The sequence below is a fragment of the Dendrobates tinctorius genome, unplaced genomic scaffold (assembly GCF_039654945.1).
Source record: "Dendrobates tinctorius isolate UK_male_01 unplaced genomic scaffold, ASM3965494v1 ptg000127l, whole genome shotgun sequence".
Classification (NCBI taxonomy): Eukaryota; Metazoa; Chordata; class Amphibia; order Anura; family Dendrobatidae; genus Dendrobates; species Dendrobates tinctorius.
Genome location: NW_027361795.1, coordinates 13,044,303 through 13,070,893, shown reverse-complemented (window position 1 = coordinate 13,070,893; position 26,591 = coordinate 13,044,303). Strand labels below are relative to the sequence as shown.

General features: G+C 43.5%; 1 long non-coding RNA gene across 1 annotated transcript in view; it reads left to right on the top strand.

Annotated features, from left to right (window-relative positions):
* Positions 1-942: 942 nt before the first annotated feature.
* The window catches only part of LOC141047427 (uncharacterized), an 87,439-nt gene continuing 61,790 nt past the window's right edge, over positions 943-26,591 (top strand). The window contains exon 1 of the long non-coding RNA XR_012219800.1: positions 943-1,028. This is a non-coding gene — a long non-coding RNA (uncharacterized lncRNA). The remainder of the gene's footprint in view (positions 1,029-26,591) is intronic.

The following is a 26,591-nucleotide window of genomic DNA, read 5'->3' as shown; positions in this document are numbered from 1 at the left end:
GGTAATTATAATAGCCAAATGTTATACTCTGTACCTCTAGTGAGGCGTGGCACCCCGACGTGCGTTTTATGTTCTGCTTCTTCCAGGGAAGCATGTGTGTTTAATTGCTCTTATGTATGGGTATTTATAGGGCGTGAGAACCCTTAGTGGCAGCGATCTGATGACGGCACTTACGCTCACATGGCCTGTCCAAAGTCAGTATGGGTCAGCGTCATGTGACGCCCAGCCCATCCCCGGTCCGACTCATCAGAGCAGAGGGAAGGCTGAGGTGCCAGCGAAGACGCGTTACCGTGGCAATGGCTTAAACAGGAAGTGAGCAGAAGCGCTCACCCCTGAAGCTGGCAGATGCACCATTGCCGTCGTAATGGCATAAACAAAAAGTGAGCACGAGCGCTCATCACTAAAGGCTGCAAATGCAGTGTTAAGCTGTAATGGCACTCTCAATATAGAGTATTTACATGGGTGATCAGCTCATTCCATCAACAGAGGTATACTAAAAAGATGGTTAAATATTATTAGGTTAAAATAAATGAGTGATGACGTGAACGATGCATCACTGCATATCAAATATAAGGAAAAATATAAGTAAAAGAAGGTGCCCAAGAATATATTATTGGTGCACATAAGCAATAAAGTGAAAGAGCTGTGCAAATAAAAAAGATTAATTTATATATTAATAATCAAATAATGTATTACAAAAATATATTATTAATACATAGATTATGCATTAAAGTGCAAATACTGTACCAATATAATAACTAATATATATACAATTAGCCAGGTAAACTATTACAGCGATAATAGATAAACGAGATAAAAATACAATTTATAAAATTTAAAAATGTGAAAGAATATATCCATGTAGAGTCCCAAATACTATAGTCTTAACACTGCATTTCACTAGGCATATCTCATATCAAGGTCCAATTCTTGTATTTTCCAGGTGCAGATTTATAGAAGTAACAGCAATTTCGAAAGCCAGCTGACTCTAAATAGACCATATCATCCTCAACAACAGACCCCTGAATGTGAGTATAAATACTAAAAAATAAAAAGAATGCATTAAAAACATATATACAAAAAATAGCATATTTTACAAAAAAGGGGCAAAGCGCAATACTTCATTAAGTCCCATTTGCTGAACAGATTGAATTTTGTAAATCCACCGGGACTCAAGTTGCGCAAGGGTTTTCCTCCAATTACAAATGCAAGTCTATATGCACTTTATCAATATCCTTGACCTTAAGGGCTGAGGCGTCACAATCGTGATAAACCCAAAAATGTCTGGGTATGGGTTTCAAAGTTGTCCAATCATCAACATTCCGAGCATTAAGGATGTCACGATAGTGCTCCCTCACTCTGATTCTTAGGGGTCTCGATGTGAGCCCAACGTAAATTTTGGGGCAGGTACAAACTGCATAATAAATTACGCCTATGGTGTCACAAGTGATGTGTTGCGGGATTACAAATTCTTCCTTACCGTCACTTAATTGGAAGATACAGGATGTCATGATAGTGCTCCTTCACTCTGATTCTTAGGGGTCTCAATGTGAGCCCAACATAAATTTTGGGGCAGGGACATACTGCATAATAAATTACGCCTATGGTTTCACAAGTGATATGTTTCGTGATTACAAATTCTTTCTTACCATCACTTAATTGGAAGATACAGGCTCTTGACATATTAGGACAAGCTATACACGTTCCGCAATTATAAAATCCCCATTTGGGTCCCTTAGATCCAAAGGCTTTATTTAGTTGAGGCCCAGAATAGCAGCTGTGAACAAGTTGGTCTCGGAGGTTTGGTGACTGCCTATAAGTGATTGATGGATAATCAGGAATGTGCTTAACCAGCGTACGATCCATCTGAATTATCGGCCAATATTTATTCAGAATATTTCTCATCTCCATCCATTTGTGATTGTAAGTTGAGATGAATCATACCTTAGATTCGTTAGCACATTTAATAGTTGGCTGCAGCAAGTCAGTTCTTTGTGTCATTCTTGCTCTCCTGAATCCTTTCCTAATGCTCCTCTTAGAATATTCTCGCTCTTGAAATCTGAGGGATAAGAGATTAGCTTGTTCACAAAATGTCCGTTCACTGGAGCAGATTCTTTTGGTTCTCAAAAATTGACCAGTAGGAATCCCATTAATCAGGGGTTGTGGATGTGAGGATGTGGCATGCAATAAAGAATTTACTGCGGTTTCCTTTCGGAACACATTGGTCTCGAAATCAAAATATACAGGAAGTCAATATTACTTTGACTATATTTGCACGTCAGCTTAATATTGAGCATGTTATCATTCAACATGCCCACAAAATCGAAGAGATGCTGCTCTGAGCCCTGCCAGATGAGTAATATATCATCTATGTAGCGGGCCCATAGCAGGACCCCTCGATGAATGCCACTGGATTGGTAAAAAAGGTAGATTGTTCCCAATTCCCCCAAAACAAATTTGTATAAGAACATGTGAATGCAGCCCCCATTGCAGTGCCCTGCTGTTGTAAATAGATACTTTCTTTAAATGTAAAAAAATTGTGCTACAATGCAAACTTAAGGAGCCTTACGAGAAAATCAATTAAATCAGTTTCATAGTTAGAAAGACATAAAAATGTTTCAATCGCCATTATACCATCCTTATGACATATTGAGGTGTATAAGGACTCAACGTCCATAGTGACTAGCCATATTGTCCTCTATTGGTATCCCCTCAATCTTTTTTAGTACATCTCCTGTTTTAAGTAAGAGGGAAGATTACTCACCAGGGGTTTGAAGTGGAAATCCAGATATTTACTGATTGTTTCGCATAAATTACCATTACCTGAAATGATGGGGCAGCCAGGGGGGATTTTGGAATCCTTATGAATTTTGGGGATGAAATAAATACATGACATTTTTGGATACACAGGGATTAAGTGATCTTTAAAGTCTTTAGTGATGATTCCTTCATCAAAAGCTTTGTTTAAGATCACTTGCAATTCATCCTGAAATTTGGATATAGGATTGAAAGTGAGTTTTTTGTAACACTTTATATCCCTGAGCTGCCGAAAAGCTTCCCTCTTGTACATTTTATGCGGCCAAATTACCACATTACCCCATTATCAGCGGGCTTTATTACCACTTCCTTAAAGCCTTTTAGCTCTTTTAGGGCCTTTCTTTGCTCCCAAGTGAAATTATCCTGTCTTATTTTATTAGTGATTTTTTCAAAATCCTGTGAAACCAATTTGACAACAATTTAAATATTAGGATATAGATTTAAGGGTGGAAATGTCTTTCGTGTAGGTGGAACAAATTTACCTGTCGCAATTGTTTCTGGCTCATCTTGCAGTTCTTCCAGAATGGCAATAGCTTGTAAATCCTGTTCAGTCCAATTCTCTTTCATATTTGGTTTTTCATGCATTTTTTTCAGGACTAACTGGCACGCAAATAGTTGAAGATCTTTTATCGCTACAAAAGGGTCAAAAAAGGAAGTAGGTGAGAAGGATAGTCCTAGACTTAATACCTCTATCTGAGGCGGAGTAAGATGGATCTCCGAGAGGTTAATTACCTGTAACTTAGAAGTGGAGGGTTGGTCAAATAGTCTATCATATCTTCTTGGAGTATCATTTCTTCTACCAAATCTATTTTTACGTAGATTATAGGTACGCTTTTGACTTTCATCATCTTCCTTGGATGATAAGGATGAAAAAGAAGCTGATCTGGAGATACTGTGTTCATTCCTAATGGAAGATTGCCATTTATATATGGTACCATTTTTAAAGTCCTGCAAGTCCCTTTGGAACTTCTTGGATTTAGTTTCTTTAATCTCTTTTTCCCATATGAGGGATTGGGAGTCGATTTCTTTGTTAAAAGTTTCCATCTCAACAACAGATAAGTTCTGTTGGAGTTTTTGGCGTGTACCCTCAATTTCCTGGTCAATTTTCTCCAGTCTCTTCCTATTATTACCTATAAGGAGTTCCATGAGAGATTTCAAACAAGCTCTGCAGGCCTCCTCCCATCTGGTTTTAAACGTATTATCCTCGATTGGGAAATAAGGCATTATTCATACATGGAGCCCTCTAGGGATTAATCCCTTGGCAAGGTAGTTTTCTAAAAATGCTTTGTTCCACCATGTGCAAGCTCTTTTTTTCAGGGAGGATTTCATGGAGGTTTTTTAAAACCAATTTTTGCCCATTTTCTGTGGTATCCAATTGCATTGTGCCCCCATTAAACACTGTGTCCAAACAAGAAAGCCAATCTTGGTATTTGGTTTTGGCTTTTTTTTTGCATTTTTTGTTGTCCCCATTTTTTATCAAATTGGTGTATACATTTTTAAATAATATTCAATAAACATTTCTTGTAATTTTATGGCATCATGGCTTCGTGATTTTCTCTTTATGATGGTTTGCATTTGGAGGTTGCCGCAGATCTAGGTAATGAATGGTTTTTGAAATTTATTGGGAATATGATTAGTTATGCACATTTTTGTCTTGTCACTGCATTGTTACTGTTTTGTTCCTATTAGTGGAAAAATCTTTTTCTTCCTGTACACTTGAAAATACAACCTGTTCTCCCATTCCCTAACAGCTCAGTGTGTTATTAGGTTGATTTCCAAGCGAAAGGTCACTGGTTCGAATTGAGTAGCAGCCATAAAAAAGATTTCCCAAGAAACGAGAAGCAGCATCATGCAGTTCATTGATATTGGTCTCTCAGCCAAGAAAATTGCCAAAATGCATTATGTGGGTGCCATGACAGATGGAAGAATATGAAATGAAGTTTGTCCATCCATTAAAAAGCCAAGAGTTGTACGTACTGTTAAAATATTAGAGTCAACAATTTGGCTCATCACAAGTTCTATCAGTTCCGTCATGAAAAACACCCGAGGAGGTGGCTCATTTGCTTTGTAATAGTGAGATCGCAGATGAACATGCGAGCACCCTGCGATGTACGTAACATAAGTCTGGAATGGTGGCTCGAAGCCTCGATTTCAATATCATCATAAGATGCGTCGGCATTAAATTGCGAAAAGTAGACAGTAAAAGATTGGAATTAGGTGATTTGGAGAGATGAGATGAAAGTCAATAGACTGGGCTCTGATGGGTGCAAATTGGTATAGAATAAACAAGAGTAAAAGGAGCTTATGGATTGAGAAATTGAAGGAACTGTCAAGTTTAGTGGAGGAAGCCTGATGATATGGGATTCTTTCACAGCCAAAGGTGTTAGATAGTTGACCAGTATCGATAGTGGTCTCAAAGCTTAGCTATATGTGACTATCCTACAAGACCAGTTATTTCATACACTCAAGTAATATGGGTATGAAAAGGACTACATGGTGTTCCAGCAACAATCCGTAGCATACATCGAGATTGGCGAAGAAATGGTTAAACCCCCTTAACGACCGCCGATACGCCTTTTAACGGTGGTAGTTAAGGGTACTTAAAACACAGCGCCGTTAATTAACAGGGCTGTGGAAAAAGTGTATAGCGCTTCCCAGAGTTGGATTTTCTCTGGTGTTTCGGCTCGATTTTACCAAACCCGGTTTTGCGATCGCCGTTATTAACTGTATAACTCTGCTCCCTATCTAACCTCACTAACTCACCTCTTCCTCATTCTGACCACAACATCCTTACATTCTCTTCCCTCTCCTCTCCAGGTTCACAGTCCCCACCCCACAAACTTGCACACTTTTGCAGAACTCTAAAACACCTCGATCTACACTCACTGTCTGAATCCCTTCTCCCTCTTACAGACATAAGTTCCCTACACAATGCGGATGCCGCTGCCACTCTATATGACACCAGGATAGCTGTAGCTTTGGAATCGGTTGCCCCTTTCACACATACCAAAGCTCGCAAAATCAACAGACAGCCCTGGCACACCAGCCTGACCAAAGAACTGAGACGGGCTTCCAGGGCTGCTGAGTGGAGATGGATAAGATCCCACTCCAAAGAGGACTTCATCACATTCAAACAGTCCCTCACTGTTTTCAAGGCCACACTCGCTGCAGCAAAACAAACCTACTTCTCATCTCTCATATCCACCCTGTCTCACAACCCTAAACAGCTATTCAACACCTTCAATTCTCTCCTCCGTTGTCCAGCACCTCCTCCATTTCCACTCATCTCAGCTGAAGACTTTCAAGCAGAAAATTGATAACATCAGATACAGTATTGGTCGACAACCTCCAGAGCCCTTCCTTTTAACTGCTCAGCCCTCCTCCTCCAAAACCAACTTCTCCACCATTACAGAAGATTAACTCTCCACTCTACTCTCAAGATCACATCTCACCACCTGTGCACTTGACCCAATCCCATCCCACTTCATCCCAAACCTCACCACAGTCTTCATCCCAACCCTAACCCATCTCTTCAACCTATCACTAACATCTGGTGTTTTCCCCTCAAGCTTTAAACATGCCTCAATCACGCCTATCCTCAAAAAACGTCTCTTGTCCCATACTCTGTATCTAGCTATCGTCCCATATCACTTCTCCCCTATGCCTTAAAACTACTGGAACAACACGTCCATCTTGAATTGTCATCTCACCTCTCTTCTTGCTTCCTCTTTGACACCTTTACAATCTGGCTTCCGGCCACACCACTTCACTGAAACTGCTCTAACTAAGGTCACCAATGACCTAATAAGCACCAAGGACAAGCGACACTACTCTGTTCTCCTCCTCCTGGACTTGTCCTCTGCTTTTGACACAGTGGACCATTCCCTATTACTACAGACCCTCTCAGCTCTTGGCATGACAGACTTGGTCCTATCTTGGTTAACTTCATACCTAACAGACCGGACATTCAGTGTCTCCCAATTCCACTCCACCTCCTCACTGCACCCCCTATCTGTCGGAGTCCCGCAAGGTTCAGCCCTATGGCCCCTGCTCTTCTCCTTTTACACCTTCGGCCTGGGACAGCTCATAGAATTTCACGTCTTTCAGTATCACCTCTATGCAGAAGATAAACAGATCTACATCTCTGGACCAGATATCACCACCCTACTAACCAGAATCCCACAATGTGTGTCTGCTATTTCATCCTTCTCCACTAGATTTCTGAAGCTTAATATGGACAAAACAGAACTCATCATCTTTCCCCCATCTCACTCGACGTGCATTCCTCAACCAAGTATCTGCAAAAGCCCTAGTCCATGCCCTCATCATCTCCCGCCTTGACTACTGTAACCTCCTGCTTGGTGGCCTCCCCGCTAACACTCTCGAACCCATCCAATCTATTCTAAACTCTGCTGCCCAACTAATTCACCTGTCCCCCCGCTATTCCCTGGCCTCTCCCCTCTGTCAATCCCCACACTGGTTCCCCATTATCACAGTGATCAAAATAAAAAAATAGTAAATAAACTCACCCCGTTAGTTAGGAACAAATAATGAAATAAAGAAAATATATTTATTTTCATTTTCCCATTAGGGTTAGAGTTAGGCTAAAGAGAGTTGGGTTAAAGTTAGGGTAAGGGTATGTGCACACGTAGTTTTTAGTCTCTGCGGATTTTGTAGAGAAAACCGCAGGAAATCCACAGGACAAAGTGCTGCGGTTTTTCTGCGGTTTATCTGCGGATTATCTGCGTTTTTTCTGCGGTTTTGCCCTGCGGTTTTACACCTCATAATGGATGAGGTGTAAAACCGCAGCGTTTCTGCACCAAACAATTGACATGCTGCGGATTGTAAACCGCAGCAAAACCGCGCGGAAAAAAACGCAGCATGTGCACAGCTTTTTTTTATTTCCATAGGAAATAAAGGTACTGTACAACGCAGCAAAATCTGCTCCGTTTCTGCAGAGCCAAAAACGCTGCGGAAACGCAGCAGAATCCGCAGCGTGTGCACATACCCTAAGGGTTAGGATTAGGGTTGGAATTAGGATTAGAGTTGGAATTAGGGTTAGGGTTTGGGTTGGAATTAGGGTTAGGGTTAGGGTTGGGATTAGGGTTAGAGATTAGGGTTAGGGTTGGGATTAGGGTTAGGGTTGGGATTAGGAATAGGGGTGTGTTGGGTTTAGGTTTGTGGGTAGGGTTATGGTTGGGATTAGTGTTAGGGTTGTGGTTATGGTTATGGTTGGGATTAGGGTTAGTGTTGTGGTTAGGGTTATTGTTAGGGTTGGGATTAGGGTTAGGGGTGTGTTGAGGTTAGGGTTGTGATTAGGATAATGGTTAGGGTTGGGATTAGGGGTAGGGGTGTGTTGGGGTTAGGTTTGTAGTTAGAGTTATGGTTAGGGTTGGGATTATGGTTAGGGGTGTGTTGGGGTTAGGGTTGGAGTTAGAATTGAGGGGTTTCCACTGTTTAGGCACATAAGGGGGTTTCCAAACGCGACATGGCGCCACCATTGATACCAGCCAATTTTGCATTCAAAAAGTCAAACGGTGCTCCCTTCCTTCCGAGCCCCAGCATGTGCCCAAACAGTGGTTTACCCCAGCATATGGTGCATCAGCGTACTCAGGACAAATTGCACAACAACTTTGGGGGTTTATTTTCTCCTGTTAACTTTGGGAAAATAAAAAAATTGGGAGTTAAAAAATCATTTTTGTGGAAAAAAAGATATTTTATTTTCACGGCTCTGCGTTATAAACTTCTGTGAAGCACTTAGGGGCTCAAAGTGCTCACCACACATCTAGATAAGCTCCTTGAGGTCTAGTTTCCAAAATAGGGTCACATGTGGGGATTTCCACTGTTTAGGCACATCAAGGGCTCTGCAAACGCAACATGACAACCGCAGACCATTCCATCAAAGTCTGCATTCCAAAACGACACTACTTCCCTTTCGAGCCCCGACCTATGCCCAAACAATGCTTCCCCCCACATATGGGGTACCAGAGTATTCAGGACAAATTGCACAACAACTTTTGAGGTCTAATTTCTTCTGTTACCCTTGTGAAAGTAAAAAATTGCGGGTTAAAAAAAATCATTTTTGTGGGCAATAAATTATTTTTTATTTTCACGGCTCTGCGTTATAAACTTTAGTGAATAGTAGGAAATGTGGATATTGACCGCGCTGCTGTAGAAATCACAATCCCAGTATATGGATAAAAAAAATTGGTATTTTATTCAATATTCTCTCAAAGCATTTTGAAGTTCACATAACTTCTTCCTTAGGAGAGAAAAGGGGTGCTACTAAGTACTAACTTTGCAGTGTGTTGACATCTATTGATTACCACCAGTTAAAGAAGCACTCCTGTCAAAAATGTTATCTTCTTAATATATTGCAAAAATCATATTATATGTAGCTGTGTACTTACAATTGCTCATTTTGTCTTTCAACCCAGCTAATTCTTCTCTTTTCTCTTCTCTATTTAGAAACAGGAAGTCTCTTGTCCCCATATTTATCATGCCCCATTACAACTCCTGACCAAGCAGTTCACGCCTACAGCCTGCCAGGAACTTTTGTAGTGATTTATGACTCATACAGGGAAAATTGACTTTCTTTCTTTTCATAGCACTTACAAGGATTGAGCTAGTCAGATTTTAATCATGTGATGTCCTAGGCCTAATGTAAAAGAGAAGAATTAGCTGGGTAGATAGGCAAAATGAGCAATTATAAGTACACAGTGCCACATAACATGAAGACTTCAATATATTTACCCCCGAAAGTGGTTTGCACATTAATGACCAGGCCAATTTTTACAATTCTGACCACTGTCACTTTATGAGGTAATAACTAGTGTTGAGCTTTCCAATACCGCAAGTATCGGGTATCGGCCGATATTTGCCGTATCGGAATTCCGATACCGAGTACCAATACTTTTTTCGTATCGGATACCGGAATCGGAAGTCCAAAATGCAATGAGCCACTTTTGTGGCTCTGATTGGCTGCCGAAATGACATCATCATGATGCACTGTCTGTGCGCATCATGATGCGCCGTCAGTTCGGGCCTTCGAGGGGGCTGTGCCGACTGTCCGGGGGTCTGTGCCGGCCTGCCGGTGGTCTGTGCAGGCTCCGGTGGTCTGTGCCGGCCTGCCGTGGGGATGTGCCGGCCTGCCGGTGGTCTGTGCAGGCTCCGGTGGTCTGTGCCGGCCTGCCGGGGGGCTGTGCCGGCCTGCCGGTGGTCTGTGCAGGCTCCGGTGGTCTGTGCCGGCCTGCCGGGGGGCTGTGCCGGCCTGCTGGTGGTCTGTGCAGGCTCCGGTGGTCTGTGCCGGCCTGCCGGGGGGGGCTGTGCCGGCCTGCCGGGGGGCTGTGCAGGCTCCGGGGGTCTGTGCCAGCCTGCCGATGGTCTGTGCAGGCTCCGGTGGTCTGTGCCGGCCTGCCGGGTGGCTGTGCCGGCCTGCCGGGGGGCTGTGCAGGCTCCGGTGGTCTGTGCCGGCCTGCCGGGGGGCTGTGCCGGCCTGCCGGTGGTCTGTGCAGGCTCCGGGGGTCTGTGCAGGCATCGTCCGATGGGACTACAAGTCCCATCGGGCGATGCCTGCTACCATGACAGTGATTGACACATTAGCCAATGATGGGACAGTAGTAGTCCCATCATCCGGCTAATGTGTTGAATGTAAAAAAAAAAAAAAAAAATTTACATGCTACATACATGCTACATACATACAACATGCATACTACATATAAACTACATGTAACATACATACTACATACATGCTACATACTACATGCATGCTACATACTACATACATGCTACATACATACTACATACATAATACATATATACTACATGCATGCAACATACATACAACATATATACTACATGCATACAACATGCATACTATATATATATACTATATATACTACTTGTAACATACATACTACATATATACTACATGCAACATGCATACTACATACATGCTACATACATGCTACATACATACTACATACATAATACATATATACTACATGCATGCAACATACATACAACATATATACTACATGCATGCAACATGCATACTACATATATACTATATATACTACATGTAACATACATACTACATATATATTACATGCATACTACATACATACTACATACATGCAACATACATACTACATACACTCACTGGCCACTTTATTAGGTACACCTGTCCAACTGTGTGTTAAGACTTAATTTCTAATCAGCCAATCACATGGCGGCAACTCAGTGCATTTAGGCATGTAGACATGGTCAAGACAATCTCCTGCAGTTCAAACCGAGCATCAGTATGGGGAAGAAAGGTGATTTGAGTGCCTTTGAACGTGGCATGATTGTTGGTGCCAGAAGGGCTGGTCTGAGTATTTCAGAAACTGCTGATCTACTGGGATTTTCACGCACAACCATCTCTAGGGTTTACAGAGAATGGTCAGAAAAAGAAAAAAAATCCAGTGAGCAGCAGTTCTGTGGCCGGAAATGCCTTGTTGATGCCAGAGGTCAGAGGAGAATGGGCATACTGGTTCGAGCTGATAGAAAGGCAACAGTGACTCAAATTGCCACCCGTTACAACCAAGGTAGGCAGAAGAGCATCTCTGAATGCACAGTGTGTCGAACTTTGAGGCAGATGGGCTACAGCAGCAGAAGACCACACTGGGTACCACTCCTCTCAGCTAAGAACAGGCATCTGATGGCTACTTTCAGCAGGATAATGCGCCATGTCATAAAGCTCGAATCATCTCAGATTGGTTTCTTGAACATGACAATGAGTTCACTGTACTCAAATGGCCTCCTCAGTCACCAGATCTCAATCCAATAGAGCATCTTTGGGATGTGGTGGAACGGGAGATTCGCATCAGGGATGTGCAGCCGACAAATCTGCGCCAACTGTGTGATGCCATCATGTCAATATGGTCCAAAATCTCTGAGGAATGCTTCCAGCACCTTGTTGAATCTCTGCCACGAAGAATTGAGGCAGTTCTGAAGGCAAAAGGGGGTCCAACCCGTTACTAGCATGGTGTACCTAATAAAGTGGCCAGTGAGTGTATATACCACATGCATGCAACATGTATACTACATATATACTGCATATATACTACATGCATGCAACATACATATATACTACATACATAGACATACAGTACATATAACATAGAGTACATACTCACCGTCACTTGTCACTTTGATCCCCGAAGCCATTGTCGCCTGAGGAATAAATGTCAAAATTAAAAAAACACCAATATACTTACCCCGATCCGCAGAAGTCCACGAGGGTCCCACATCCATCTTGCGTGGAGAACAGCAGCATCAGCTGATGCTACCGTTCTCTACCAGCTCCAGGAATACAATGACGGAAGGTAGGTATCCTTCCGCACTGTATTCCTCCACCACTGTAAAAAAAAGTCCCTAGTCTCACTTTATGCCATTGCTGCGTGGGAATTGTCCCATCATTGGCTAATGTGTCAATCACTGTCATGGTAGCAGGCATCGCCCGATGGGACTTGTAGTCCCATCGGACGATGCCTGCACAGACTACCGGAGCCTGCACAGACCACCGGCAGGCCGGCACAGCCCCCCGGAGCCTGCACAGACCACCGGCAGGCCGGCACATCCCCCCAGCAGGCCGGCACAGACCACCGGAGCCTGCACAGACCCCCCGGCAGGCCGGCACAGCCCCCTGGCAGGCCGGCACAGACCACCGGAGCCTGCACAGACCCCCCGGCAGGCCGGCACAGACCCCCGGAGCCAGCACAGACCCCCCGGCAGGCCGGCACAGCCCCCCGGCAGGCCGGCACAGACCACCGGAGCCTGCACAGACCCCCCGGCAGGCCGGCACAGCCCCCCGAAAGGCCCGTACAGACCCCAGAGAGGCTGTACAAGGCAAAAATAGGGTTTTTCTTATTCCGATACCGGAAGTCCCATAGACTTGAATGGGACTTCCGGTATCGGAATCGGCGATACCCGATATTTGTTTAGATCGGCCGATACCATCCGATCCGATACTTTTAAGTATCAGACGGTATCGCTCAACACTAGTAATAACTCTAGAATGCTTCATCGGTTCCCACTGATTCTGAGATTATTTTTCGTGACATATTGTACTTCATGATAGTAATAAAATTTCTTTGGCATGACTTGCGTTCATTTGTGAAAAAAATGGAGATTTGTCAAAAATGTTGAAAATCTCGTAATTTTCCAACTATGTGTCATGGTTTACTGGGAGGTTAGGGTAGGTGTGGTAAGGGTTAACATGGAAAGCCTCTTTGTGGATCCAGGGAGGGTTCTTATAGCCTCATGATAGAGCCGTCCCTCTTAACTGAGTGTGCCTGACCCTGTTCTGTTTGTGCTTCATGCCAATCGTTTGTCTGCTTGGTGTTTGATCTGGTCCCGTCACAGTTTACGTCTCTTGTCTGCTGATTCTGTACCTCGCTGCCCGTTATGTGTATGACCTTTGGCTATGTTTGACCCTCCTTTGAGTATCCCTCCTGTACCTCATTGGCCGCCCCGTGTATGAACTTATTGCCTGCCTGACTATTGTTATTTCTCTGCGCCGCTTCTTTACCAGTGTTGTCATCGGTGCTGCAGGAGCTCAGCTGTAGCCCTTCCCAGCCCTCTGATGTGCGGTTATGTGGCCGCAGGTCCTGCGGGCATCGAACGCTTCACTATCGCTCCGCCCTCCCCGCAGGTCCTGGAGCTGGATTACTCATACCCGCGCTGTGCTCCTACCTCTCATCGTTGTGGGTAAGGAGCCTCCACATACTTGGTATTGGTGTCCTGGTCACCTGGATAGCAGGGCGGTTACTCTGTCCCTGACATTATAAATGACCATCACAGTTTTTTTTCTCCCCTCCACTCAGGGAAAAAGTGTGTGTGTATTTGGTCATCACAAGCGTGTATCATGGATCCCATGCAAGCGCTGTCAGACCAGGGAAAACACAGAAGTTAAATTAGGAACAGCGCACGATGGCCCATACCCAGCAGCAGCTGGTAGACACAGTACAGGGGGCTGTCACTGCGGGGGCTCTCGGTCCTGAGAGTAAGGATGTGTCACTTATGTCCCCAGAATCTCCTGTTAAATTACCGGACTCTTTTTCTTGGGACAAAAGAGAATACAGGGCTTTCAGGAAAGGATGCAAATTGTTCTTCTCCCTGAGACCCCATTCTTCGGGGGGGAGAATTCCAGAGGGTGGGGGTGAAAATCTCTCTGCTTCGGGGTGCCCCACAAGCCTGGGCATTTTCTCTCGCTCCCACGGCCCCGGAACGAATGACTGTTGATGCATTTTTTGAGGCCTTGGGTCGCATTTATGATGAATCAGATAGGGTTCGAATGGCTGAGGATATGGTGATGAATGCACATCAGGGTCGGCACTCAGCGGAGTGGTTCTGCTCAGAGTTCCGACAATGGGCAGCAGAGGTCTCCTGGGATGATACAGCTCTCCGGGGACTATTCCGTAGAGGCCTGCCAGAACGCCTTCAGGATGCCCTGGCCTTGCATCCACCTCCTGATACCCTGGAGGATGCCATGACCCAAGCCATGCGGATGGATCGCCGGCTAAAAGCCAGAGGAGTGATGCACTAGGAAAGCTCCTTATTTTCTGGCAGTAAAGAGGTTGATGCCTCCCCGGTGCCCATGGAAATTGGTGTCACCTCAGTTAAGGAGAAAGAAAGAAAATGCCGCCGAGAGAAGCAGCTCTGTTTCTATTGTGGAGAATCGGGACATTGGAGGAGGGATTGCCCATCATGTCCGTCATCCTCTAAGTCGATGGTAAACTACTAGGTCTGGGTAGTGATCGAGGAGGCTGCCCAGACCTTAAGGTACTTTTATCCTCATGCCCTAAAATCTTGCTTAAAGTTGAACTGGTGGTAGACAATTATCATTTTGTTTCTATAGCACTGGTGGACTGCGGTTCATCGCTCAATCTGGTCAGCTCCTGTATCATCTCCCAATTCAAGATAGGGACAGTCAGGCTGGAGACCCCACTGAAAATCGTGACCATCGACTCTTCCCCCCCTCACCCATTCAGGGATTCTTTATATTTCTGACAGTTTTTCCCTGCGGATTGGTTCTTCTCATATAGAGAAAATTAAATGTTTTGTGATGGACAAATTGCCCGCAGGGCTGGTATTGGGCATGCCATAGCTTCAACGGCACAACCCAGTGATTGATTGGGAAAAAAGGGAAATTGTCAAGTGGGGTTCAAAATGTATTGACTGTTGCCATAAATCTGTTTTTTGTGTGACACCAGCAAAATCTGTCTGTGAGTCCTCTGTCAGTCTGGAGGGTATTCCGGAGTACCTTAAGGACTTTGAGGACGTGTTTTCTGAAAGCGAGGCAGAGGCATTGCCCCCGCACAGGCCATTTGACTGCACTATTGATCTGGTTTCTGTGGCCAAATTGCCCAAAGCCCATTTGTTCAATTTGTCAGGCCCGGAGCATCTTGCTATGAAGGAATACATCACTGAAAGTCTCCGTAAAGGGCACATCAAGCCTTCAGTTTCCCCAGTAGCAGCAGGATTTTTCTTTGTTAAAAAGAAAGATGGTGGCCTACGTCCCTGCCTCGACTTTTGAGAACTTAACAAGATTACCATCAGGAATACATACCATGCTCGATATCCTGAAAGGCCTGGGGGTCCAGAGGCCCCCCGTTGAAAGGGGGGTACTGTCATGGTTTACTGGGAGGTCAGGGTAGGTGTGGTAAGGGTTAACATCGAAAGCCTCTCTGTGGATCCAGGGAGGGTTCTTATAGCCTCATGATAGAGCCGTCCCCTGTCATTTATACTCGTAGCTGAGTGTGCCTGACCCTGTTCTGTTTGTGCTTCATGCCAATCGTTGTTTGTCTGCTTGGTGTTTGATCCGGTCTCGTCACAGTTTACGTCTCTTGTCTGCTGATTCTGTACCTCGCTGCCTGTTATGTGTATGACCTTTGGTTACGTTTGACCCTCCTTTGAGTATCCCTCCTGTACCTCATTGCTCGCCCCGTGTATGACCTTATTGCCTACCTGACTATTGTTATTTCTCTGTGCCGCTTCTTTACCAGTGTTGCCATCGGCGCTGCAGGAGCTCGGCTGTAGCCCCGCCCAGCCCTTTGACGCGCGGTCACGAGGCCGCAGGTCCTGCGGGCATCGAGCACTTCACTATCGCTCCACCCTCCCCGTAGGTCCGGGAGCTGGATTACTCATACCCGCGCTGTGCTCCTACCTCTCATGGTTGTGGGTAAGGAGCCTCCACATACTTGGTATTGGTGTCCTGGTCACCTGGATAGCAGGGTGGTTACTCTGTCCCTGACACTTTGACTTTTCATGCCCTTAAATCACAGAGATATGTCACACAAAATAGTTAATAAGTAACATTTCCCACATGTCTACTTTATATCAGCACAATTTTGCAACCAAAATTTTTTTTTCGTTAGGAAGTTATAAGGGTTAAAAGTTGACCGGCAATTTTTCATTTTTCCAACAAAATTTATAAAATAATTTTTTTTAGGAACCACATCATATTTGAAGTCACTTTATGGCTGCGTTTACACGTTCAGGTTTTTTTGCGTTTTCGTGGGGTTTTTTAACGCGCAATTTTGCCGCAAAAGCGCAAAAAACAGCATCCCATGCAATCCTATGGGATTCCGCAATGCTGTGCTAATGCTGCGGATTTTCCCGTGGCGGAATCGCATCATGGAAAAATACGCAGCATGCTCATTATTTTGCAGAATCGCGGCGATCCTGCACCCATAGGATTACATTGTTCCGCTTACTTCCCACATGTGGCTGTGTCCACCATGTGACAAGTAAGCAGAACATTTGCGGATGGTACTCACGGTCCGGAGGAGAGGAGACTGCCCTCCGGGCTGTGGGTACCATATCCCTGTAAAAAATAGAATAAAAAATAAAACATGGTGTTATATTCACCTTCCGGCGGTCCTCACGAGACCGCTACATTATCGCAAGGCCGAGATGTCATCAAAGGTCTTGCAAGGCATTACTGGGAATGGAAGCATCGCTGAGGCCCGGGAAGGTTGCGCGTGACCCTGGAAGGTGAATATAACACCATTTTTTTTATTATTTTTAACATTATATCTTTTACTATTGATGCCGCATAGGCAGCCTCAATAGTAAAAAGTTGGTCACACTCGTCAAACACTATGTTTGACGAGTGTGACCAACCTGTCAATCAGCTCTCCAAGCGATGCTACAGATCGATTGGAAAACGCTAGCTTTCTGCAAGCTACAAACGCTTGCAAATCGCTAGTTTTTCCATGGGAAAATCGCGGGAATTTAAAATGCGATTTTCCCGCAGAATGGAATTCCAGAATTCTCGCGGTAACTTCTGCGAGAGTTCCGCTACATGTGAACTTAGCCTAAGGGGTCTATGTGACAGAAGAGACCCAAAAGTGATATTATTCTAAAAACTGCAAACCTCAAGGTGCTCAAAACCATTTTCAAGAAGTTTATTAACCCTTCCGATGCTTCACATGAATTTTTGGAATGTGTAAAAAAAATTTACATTTTATTCACAAAAAAATTACTTCAGATACAATTTTTTTATTTTGACAAGGGTAACAAGGAAAAATGGACCCAAAATTTGTGTAGTTTCTCCTGAGCATGCTGATACCTTTTATCAGGGAGAAAACCACTGTTTGTGACAGCAGAGCTCAGAAGTGAAGGAGTGCCATTTGACTTTTAGAATGCAAAATTTGCTGGAACAATTGGTAGACACCATGTCGCATTTGGTGAGCCTTTGATGTGCCTAAACAGTGAAAATTCCCCATAAGTTACACCATTTTGGAAACTAGACCCCTCAGGGAACTGATCCAGATGTGTGTGTAGTGAGGACATTGAACCCTCAGATGCTTCACAGATGTTTATAATGTGAAAGTAGAAAAAATCTAATTTTCCCCACAAATATGTTTTAACCCCAAATGTTGCATTTTCATAAAGGTAACAAGAGAAATTGCACAATACAATTTGTTAAGTATGCTGATACTCCATATGAGGGAGAAAGCTACTGTTTGGGAGCATGGCAGGGCTCAGAAGGGAAGGAGTGTCATTTGACTTTTTGAATGTAAAATTTCCTGGAATCATGTCCCATTTGGTGAGCCCCTGATGTGCCTAAAAGCGGAAACCCCTCACAAGTGACCCTATTTTGGAAACTAGACCTCTCAAGGGATGTATTTAGATGTGTGATGAGCACCTTGAACCCCCAGGTGCTTCACAGAAGTTTATAATGTTGAGCTGTGAAAATAAAGAAAATCAAATTTCCCCCACAAAAATGTTATTGTGGACCCAAATTTTGCATTTTCATAAGGGTAACAGGAGAAATTGCACCATACAATTTGTTGTGCAATTTCTCCTGAGTAGGCAGATACCCAACATGAGGGAGAAAACTACTATTGAGGCACAGTGAAAAACTCAGAAGGTAAGAGGCACCATATTGGAGTTCAGACTTTGCTGTAATGGTGTGAGGGTGCCATGTCACATTGACAGAGGCCATGAGGTGCCAGAACATCAGAAACCCCCGATATGTAAACTTATTTTAGAAACTGAACTCCCCAATGAATTCATCTAAAGGTGCAGTGATCATATTGACACCACATGTACCTCACAGAATTTTATACCATTAAGCGGTGACAAAAGAATAAATTACATTTTTACCACTAAAATATTTTAGCCCCAAATTTTTAATTTTTCTAAGGGCTAATATGAATTTTTTTACATCAAACTGAGGTCCATTTTTTCCTGAGTGCTCCAACACCCTACATGTAATCGTTAAAAATTTTGAAGGCACAGTGCAAAGCTCAAAAGGCAAGGATCACCAGATTTTACTATTACAGTTTGCAAGTGCCATGATCCACTGGGAGAGCCCATGAGGTGCATTTGGATTTGGGAGTAGAAAATTTTCTGAATTTCTTTAGGCGTGTAAGGAGCCATTTTGCTTTTCCAGAGCCTTTGTGCTATCGGCAGCATGGAAGCCCCCTATATTTCCGTTAACAGATGACAGAGCTGAGTGAGGACTTGATTTTGTTGACTGAGTTGAAGCTTTTATTGGGAACATTTTACATAACGTTTGGGAACACATTTATCCGGCACTCTACTCTGACTACTTACTTCGGATATTTCATCTAAATCTCTGAGTGATGTGATTCAGATAAAACCCCCGAGGGATCCATTCACTATAATGAGGCAGCAGAGTTACTCTGGACTCTGTCTGACCCCTGGTTAGTGGTGTCCTTCTTTTCAGAAGGGCACAAAACTGTAGCCAACAGCACTTTTATACAATCCTAGAAAGACGGACATCGCCAGATCACAGGTCAGATGGCATCCACTGCGCCTCCTTAGAGGGAATCTTCTTCCAGGGTTTCCATCTGAATCATGGATTTCAGAGATTTATATGGAAACCCCAATGTTAAATGTGCGCCGAGCCTTACTGGGATCTTTGGGAGGCAGAATTAAAAAATCAACAGCAGGTGAAGAATTGGTTTAATTTATTTTTTACGCTGCTCCTCATGTTCTATAAGTGTCTAGGCGCCTTTATTCTTCAGGTCAGTGTGATTACAGCGATACCAAATTTATATTGGGTTTTTATGTTTGGCTGCTGTCACACACTAAAAAATGCTTTTTATTGCAAAAAAAAATAGTTTTTGCATCACCGAATTTTGAGAGCTATAATTTTTACATATTTTGGCCCACAGAGTCATGTGAGGGCTTGTTTTTTTTAGGGACGAGCTGACATTTTTATAGGTACTATTTTTGGGCACATGTCATTTTTAGATCGTTTTCTATTCTACATTAATGAGAAAAAACAACTTTTTTGAAATTACCAAATGGCTGCAGTGAACAAAGAATGAAAAATGTAAAGGGATCTGAATACTTTCCGTACCCACTGTACATGTTTATTTCCTTTGTGTGTATTGAAACAACATAAAAAAAAGAGTAAAAAAGGCAAATTGGACATGATTTCACACAAAACCCCTAAAATGGTCCGGACCAAATTGTTGACACCCTCAGCTTAGTATTTGGTTGCTCACCCTTTGGAAAAAATAATTGCAGTCAATTAGTTCCTATAACCATGAAAATCTTCTTACACCTCTCAACTGGAATTTTGGACTACTCTTCTTTTGCAAACTGCTCCAGATGTTTTAGGATGACTAGCCTTCTACCACTTGAGTTCTTCACTTAACCTTGTTTCTATACAGTATGTATACATGTATGTGTTTATATACCTCTCTTGGAATGTTTTTTGAATACACCTATTTATACATTTTCAAATGGACTTTTTGCTCTATGTTTTTGGTATCTTAAGTTTAATCTAAGAAATGTCCATAATATATCAGGCCTGTTAACCTAAAGGTATAAGGCCTTTACTCTGATTGTTTTCACAATTATGACATCTGTTCTAGTGATATTGTTTTCATATATACAGAATATACTGTATATTCTGCTCTGTGAGAAGATTATCCTCACATCATTCATACTGTGATATTCCTGAAATATTCCTGTGTATCTTAATCAAAATAGCTGCTCATGAATATTCATTTTTCCAGTGTAAATGACAGTAAACAGTAAATTGTATTTGTCAGATACATCATTGAAGCTTAAACCTTTGGACTTTTCAGAAACTGGAGTTTTCCAGATCCTGTCCTAAAAAACCTTATAAAAATACTTTCCCATAGTGTATAAAAGATGAAGAGACATTTTTACAAAACACAGTGCTACAGCTATCCACATTCCTGTCATGTGTTGTTTGTTGACATTGCTGTCCTGTTATGGTGGGGTGTGACTGTTGTCTCAAGCTTCTTGCCGAGACTACACTTCACATCCTTCTATAATAGCACTGTGTATTCTTCAGAAATTTTGTGTCTTGTTATTCTGGGAGCCATAACCTTTTAATTTTTCTGTTGACAGAGCCATATGGGGGCATATTTTCAGCAGGATGAGTTGTAATTTTTAAACCTTGCGATACATACCACAATCAGCTTTTATTACTTTTTTTGTGAGGCCAAATATGTCAGGTTTTTGTTCCCCTTGTTAAACAGGCAGCAAATCTATCCAGTTTAACAAGTTACTTGGGTTGTTATGGACATGGAGATATCAATTATATATAGGTTATTGCATATGTGCAATTAAATCCCTTTAACCCCTTCCTAACTTGCTCCATCTTGTACCCTTAAGCTCTTTCCCCACCCCCAGGCAGTCCGCCTGGATTTCGGACATAATTGAAAAAAAAGAAACAGCCGGAGAAGGAAATCTGGGCCCAGCTGTGTCAACACAGAGAAGGCGCTATGACTGGGCGCCGCTCTCGCTGGCAATTGGTCCACACCAACATTGACCAGGGGTACGGCTTCATAAGAGATATCATTCAAAAGAAAGAAAAAAGGTGGCACTCATCGTTCTTAAAAATCCAAACTTTATTCTGTAGCGTAAAACATCTTCATACAGGCAGGCAAGATTTAGAACCAGTGGATGATAAACGGACGGCGGCGGTTACGTGCACCTGCGCTTCTACTGGTCCTGTGAGTTCAAGGGTAATGACGGGGAAGATATGCCTCTTGCGAGGCTGAACACCTTCCCCATTCTGACTCACCTGCAATCTAAATAATTGCTAACATCCAAAAGATAGTCATAAATAAATGTCACAGCAATTAAACAGAAGAGTAAAATCAAAACATGAATTGCAACAATCTAAAAATCACACAAACCTAACCAAAAAAGGAACAAAAATAAATTCAGAAAAACACTGACATATCCAATTTTTCATTGAAACCTGTCGGCCCCAACGCTTAAGAACACATTATCCACCTGGCTTCTCTTCTCAAAAGTAATTTGTGCAGATCACCATCCTTTGGAGGTAAGATCACCTTTTCTATGCCAGCAAAGCGCAAAGCATTTGGGTTGCCTCCATGGATCTCTCTAATATGGTTAATCAATCGTGGAACCCCTTTGCCGGTCCTAATAGAACTAACATGTTCTCTAAATCTTATGAAGAGAGGTCTAATTGTTTTGCCGATATAGAAAAAACCGCACGGACAGAATAATGTGTACACAAAATAATTATTTCTGCATGATATAAAATCTTGAACATAATGACGCTACTTCCGGCTCTTGGCCTCTAATTCCAGATGAGATGGTTCCGACTCCCGCTATAGTATCTACGGCTCCCGAGGGCGTTGTGGTTCCGGTGGACTGTGCTGTTCTGGCTCCGGCTGTCGTCGATACTGGTCCACCAATGACACTGGAAACTGGTAAGTCCAAAATTTGTCGGCTACTCCTCGTAGCCGCCCGGCCAGAGTCTTCTCCTCTTCCTGCAGCCACTTCCACTCCACGCGGCCTACGCCCCTGCAGTGTTGGGTGCATGAGTGCTCCCTCACTGCCGGTCCCGGATCACACAATGGGGCCACGCAGCTGCACTCGGTGTTCCGTTCGGGACCCCACCCGTTCCAAGTTGGGGCCACTTCCAACCACTGCACACATTTTCCTGTATTCTGTAGGGTTTGGATTTCTCTCTATATCCGCTGCCACCAGTGGAGGATGTAACCCGGCCTGTTTTGGCGGCAGCTCTACATCAGAACGCCCATGAAGGGCGAGGTCCACATTGTTGTTCTCTTCTTTGGTGCCTTTTCCCGCCATCTTTACAGACGCTACATTAGTCACAAAAACAGTGTTAGTCATATACGATATTTCAGTCACATTTAGGCTAAGTGCACACGTACCGGAACTCTCACGGAAATTACCGCGAGAATTCCGGAATTCCAGTCCGCGGGAAAATCGCATTTTAAATTCCCGCGATTTTCCCACGGAAAAACTAGCATTTTGCAAGCGTATTTAGCTTGCAAAATTCTAGCGTTTTCCAAGCGATCTGTAGCATCGCTTGGAGAACTGATTGACAGGTTGGTCACACTCGTCAAACATAGTGTTTGACAAGTGTGACCAACTTTTTACTACTGAGGCCGCCTATGCAGCATCTATAGTAAAAGATAGAATGTAAAAAACAAATAAAAAATGGTGTTATTCTTACCCTCCGACGTCCCGCGCATCCGTTCCCAGTAATCCTTTGCGAAAATGCCCGCGATGACGTCAGTTCTCGCGGGATCGCGACGTCTCGCGGTGATTCGCGATGACGTCGCGCGAATGACCGCGAGACTTCGCGATCCCGCGAGAACGGACGCCATCGCGGGCATTTTCGCAAAGGACTACTGGGAACGGGAGCGTGAAGAGAAGCGGAAAGACTGCGCGGGACGTCGGAGGGTGAGAATAACAATATTTTTTATTTTTAAATTCTATTTTTTACAGGGATATGGTACCCAAAGCCCGGAGGGCAGTCTCCTCTCCTCCGGACCGTGGGTACCATCCGCAAATGTTCTGCTTACTTTCCGCATGGTGTGCACAGCCATATGCGGAAAGTAAGCGGAACAATAAATTCCTATGGGTGCGGGATCGCCGCGATTCCGCAAATTAATGAGCATGCTGCGGTTTTTACCGCGAAGCGATTCCGCCGCGGTAAAAACCGCAGCATTAGTACAGCATTGCGGAATCCCATAGGAATGCATGGGATGCTTATTTTTTGCGTTTTCGCGGCAAAATCGCACGGTTAAAACCGCCGCGGAAACGCGAAAAAAACGCCACGTGTGAACTCAGCCTTAAAGTTTGTCTCTTCATTCTTCACATCATCCCGTATTGCAAGGAATTGGCATCCTGCCAACTATACTAAGTGTGAGGGTCGTCCAGGGTGGTAGTTGTGGCTAAGAATATTTGCTTTAACACACCCCAACGTCCCGCCGACACTTGTAAACACGGTCCATCACTCTGCATACCTGTTGCTCCATCACCTGCACCGTCAGGGCCTTCAGTAAGTTGTTGGAAGCTTCCTCCATCCAGTTTCGCACAAAATGAGCCACAGTCCATTTTAACTTTCAAATAAACAACTTTACTGATCTTATCACACAGCACATCCACATTTGGTACAGCTTCAACATCAGAATCCACGCAATGCAACTCTTCCTGTTTCCCTGTCTTTCTCTCTCTGTCACTTAGCACGTTCCCGGGTAGCAACGTATCTTTCAGTTTCTCAGCATCCTCCCTGTCCAGACTTACTTTGTTTGGGAGTTCCCTCAGCCATTTCACCCCGGTTCTGATGGCATCAGCCCACACAATAAGCTGCCACATGATGAGCGACCTGCCCGCAATGCTGTGACTTCCGTTGTAGCTAAAGTTTCCACTATTGCTGCACTGCTGCCACTGCTGTCACCACTGTTACTGATGGTGTTCGGACCCATTGGTATTGGATGGCTGGGCTTCACTTCTTAGTAACGTTATGTGGTCCGGAGCTGCCCCGGCTATATAGCCCACCCGTGCTAATTGGGTGCCCTGGCCCCAACTAACTACTTTGAGGAAGTCCATCCTCTCTTAGCTGCAGCTGACCCCTCCTATGTTTAACTGTTTTCCAATGGGTTTCACTGTACTATATTACATCTACTATACTGCTCCATCTAGTAGCCAGAAATGGGTACTACGCTTTCCCTAATAACAGGTACACAAAATAGCAAATATATACATTATATTAATTACAACAGTATCAACACCAAGGAAGAGAGTGGGGAATTACACGGTCCCGGTACACCCCTTACATTTACACCAGAAGAAACCATCTAACTTTAAGAAGCTAGAGTAGTTTTGCCTGGAGGAATGGCCAAAAATCCCAGTAGCAAGATGTGGAAAGCTCATAAAGATTTACAGTTGATACTAGAAGTTTACATACACTATATAAAAAGACACATATGCATATTTTTCACAATATCTGACGTGAAATCAGAATAAACCTTTCCCAATTTAGGTCAATTAGGATTACCATAATTATTAATATTTGCCAAATGCCAGAATATTGAGAGAGACAGAATTCTTTAAGGCATTTTTATTACTTACTTAAAAGTCAAAAGTTTAGATACATTTCATTAGTATTTTGTACCATTGCCCTTAAACATTCAGTTTAAGGGCAATGGGTCAAACACTTCAGGTATCCTACCACCAGCTTCTCACAATAGTTGGTCTGAATTTGGGCCCATTCCTCCTGACAAAACTGGTGTAACTGATCCAGGTTTGTAGGTCACCTTGCTCTCAACTGCCATCTCAGCTTTGCCCATAAATTTTCAATAGGATTGAGATCAGGGCTTTGTGATGGCTACTCCAAAACATTGACTTTGTTATCCTTAAGCCACTTTGTTACCATTTTGGCAGCATGCTTTGGGTCATTGTCCATTTGGAAGACCCATTTCCACCCAAGCTTCCTGGCTGATGTCTTGAGATGTTGCTTCAGTATTGCCACAATCTTTCGTCATGATTCCATCTATTTTGTAAAGTGCACCAGTCCCTCCTGTAGCAAAACAACCCCATAGCATGATGCTGCCACCCCCATGTTTCACAGTTGGGATGGTGTTCTTAGGCTTCCAAGCTTTTGCCTTTTTCCTCCAAACGTAACAATGGTCATTATGCCCAAATAGTTCAATTTTAGCCATGTCTCCAAAAAATTAAGGTCTTTGTTCCTGTGTGCATTTGCAAACATTAATCTGGCTTTTTAATGTTTCTTTTGGAGTAATGGCTTCTTCCTGGCAGAGTGGCATTTCAGCCCATGTTGATACAGTACTTGTTTCACTGTGGATATTGACATACTCTGACCAGTTTCCGCCATCAAGGACATTCCCATCTTGTTTGTACTTGCATATAACTGATTGTACAGATGAATGAGGCACCTTCAGGTATCTTGAGATTGTACCTAAGGATGAGCCAGACTTGTGCAAGTCCACAAATTTCTTTAAAGCTTACAGTTTCAACTGTAAGTCTTTATGAGCGTTCCACATCTTGCCACTTTTTGGTGAAATGCAGCTGTAATTGCCACAAAAGGAGGCTCTACAAAGTGCTAGCTTTAGGGGGTTGAATAGCTATGCACACTGAAGTTTTCAGTAATTCTGTCCTATTTGTTGCTTTCTTCACCAAAAAAGAAACCCAAATCTTCATAGCTGTAGGTATGTTCTTTACATGAACTGATGCAAATTCCTAAAGAGCCCAGTGAAATTCCATTTTATGAGGTAGCAAAACATGAAAAATGACAAGCATATATTCATGTAGAAATAGTATAATCTATATGTATAAAGTAGAAAATCTGTGTGTGGTAGCCAGTTGAATGCAAAACCACAAGTTTTGCCCAAAAGGGTATTAAAGCGACAGCACCCAAAAAGTCACACTTAAAGGGGCAGCATCCACACAGTCGCTACAGTGGGGCAACCAGTTGCTCTAAAGTCTGTAATTATAGCAATGGCTGTTGCACAAATGACAGGGGCCTCATTTATGAGTAAAATACACTCACTGGCCACTTTATTAGGTACACCATGCTAGTAAGGGGTTGGACCCCCTTTTGCCTTCAGAACTGCCTCAATTCTTCGTGGCAGAGATTCAACAAGGTGCTGGAAGCATTCCTCAGAGATTTTGGACCATATTGACATGATGGCATCACACAGTTGGCGCAGATTTGTCGGCTGCACATCCCTGATGCGAATCTCCCGTTCCACCACATCCCAAAGATGCTCTATTGGATTGAGATCTGGTGACTGAGGAGGCCATTTGAGTACAGTAAACTCATTGTCATGTTCAAGAAACCAATCTGAGATGATTCAAGCTTTATGACATGGCGCATTATCCTGCTGAAAGTAGCCATCAGATGTTGGGTACATTGTGGTCATAAAGGGATGGACATGGTCAGCAACAATACTCAGGTAGGCTGTGGC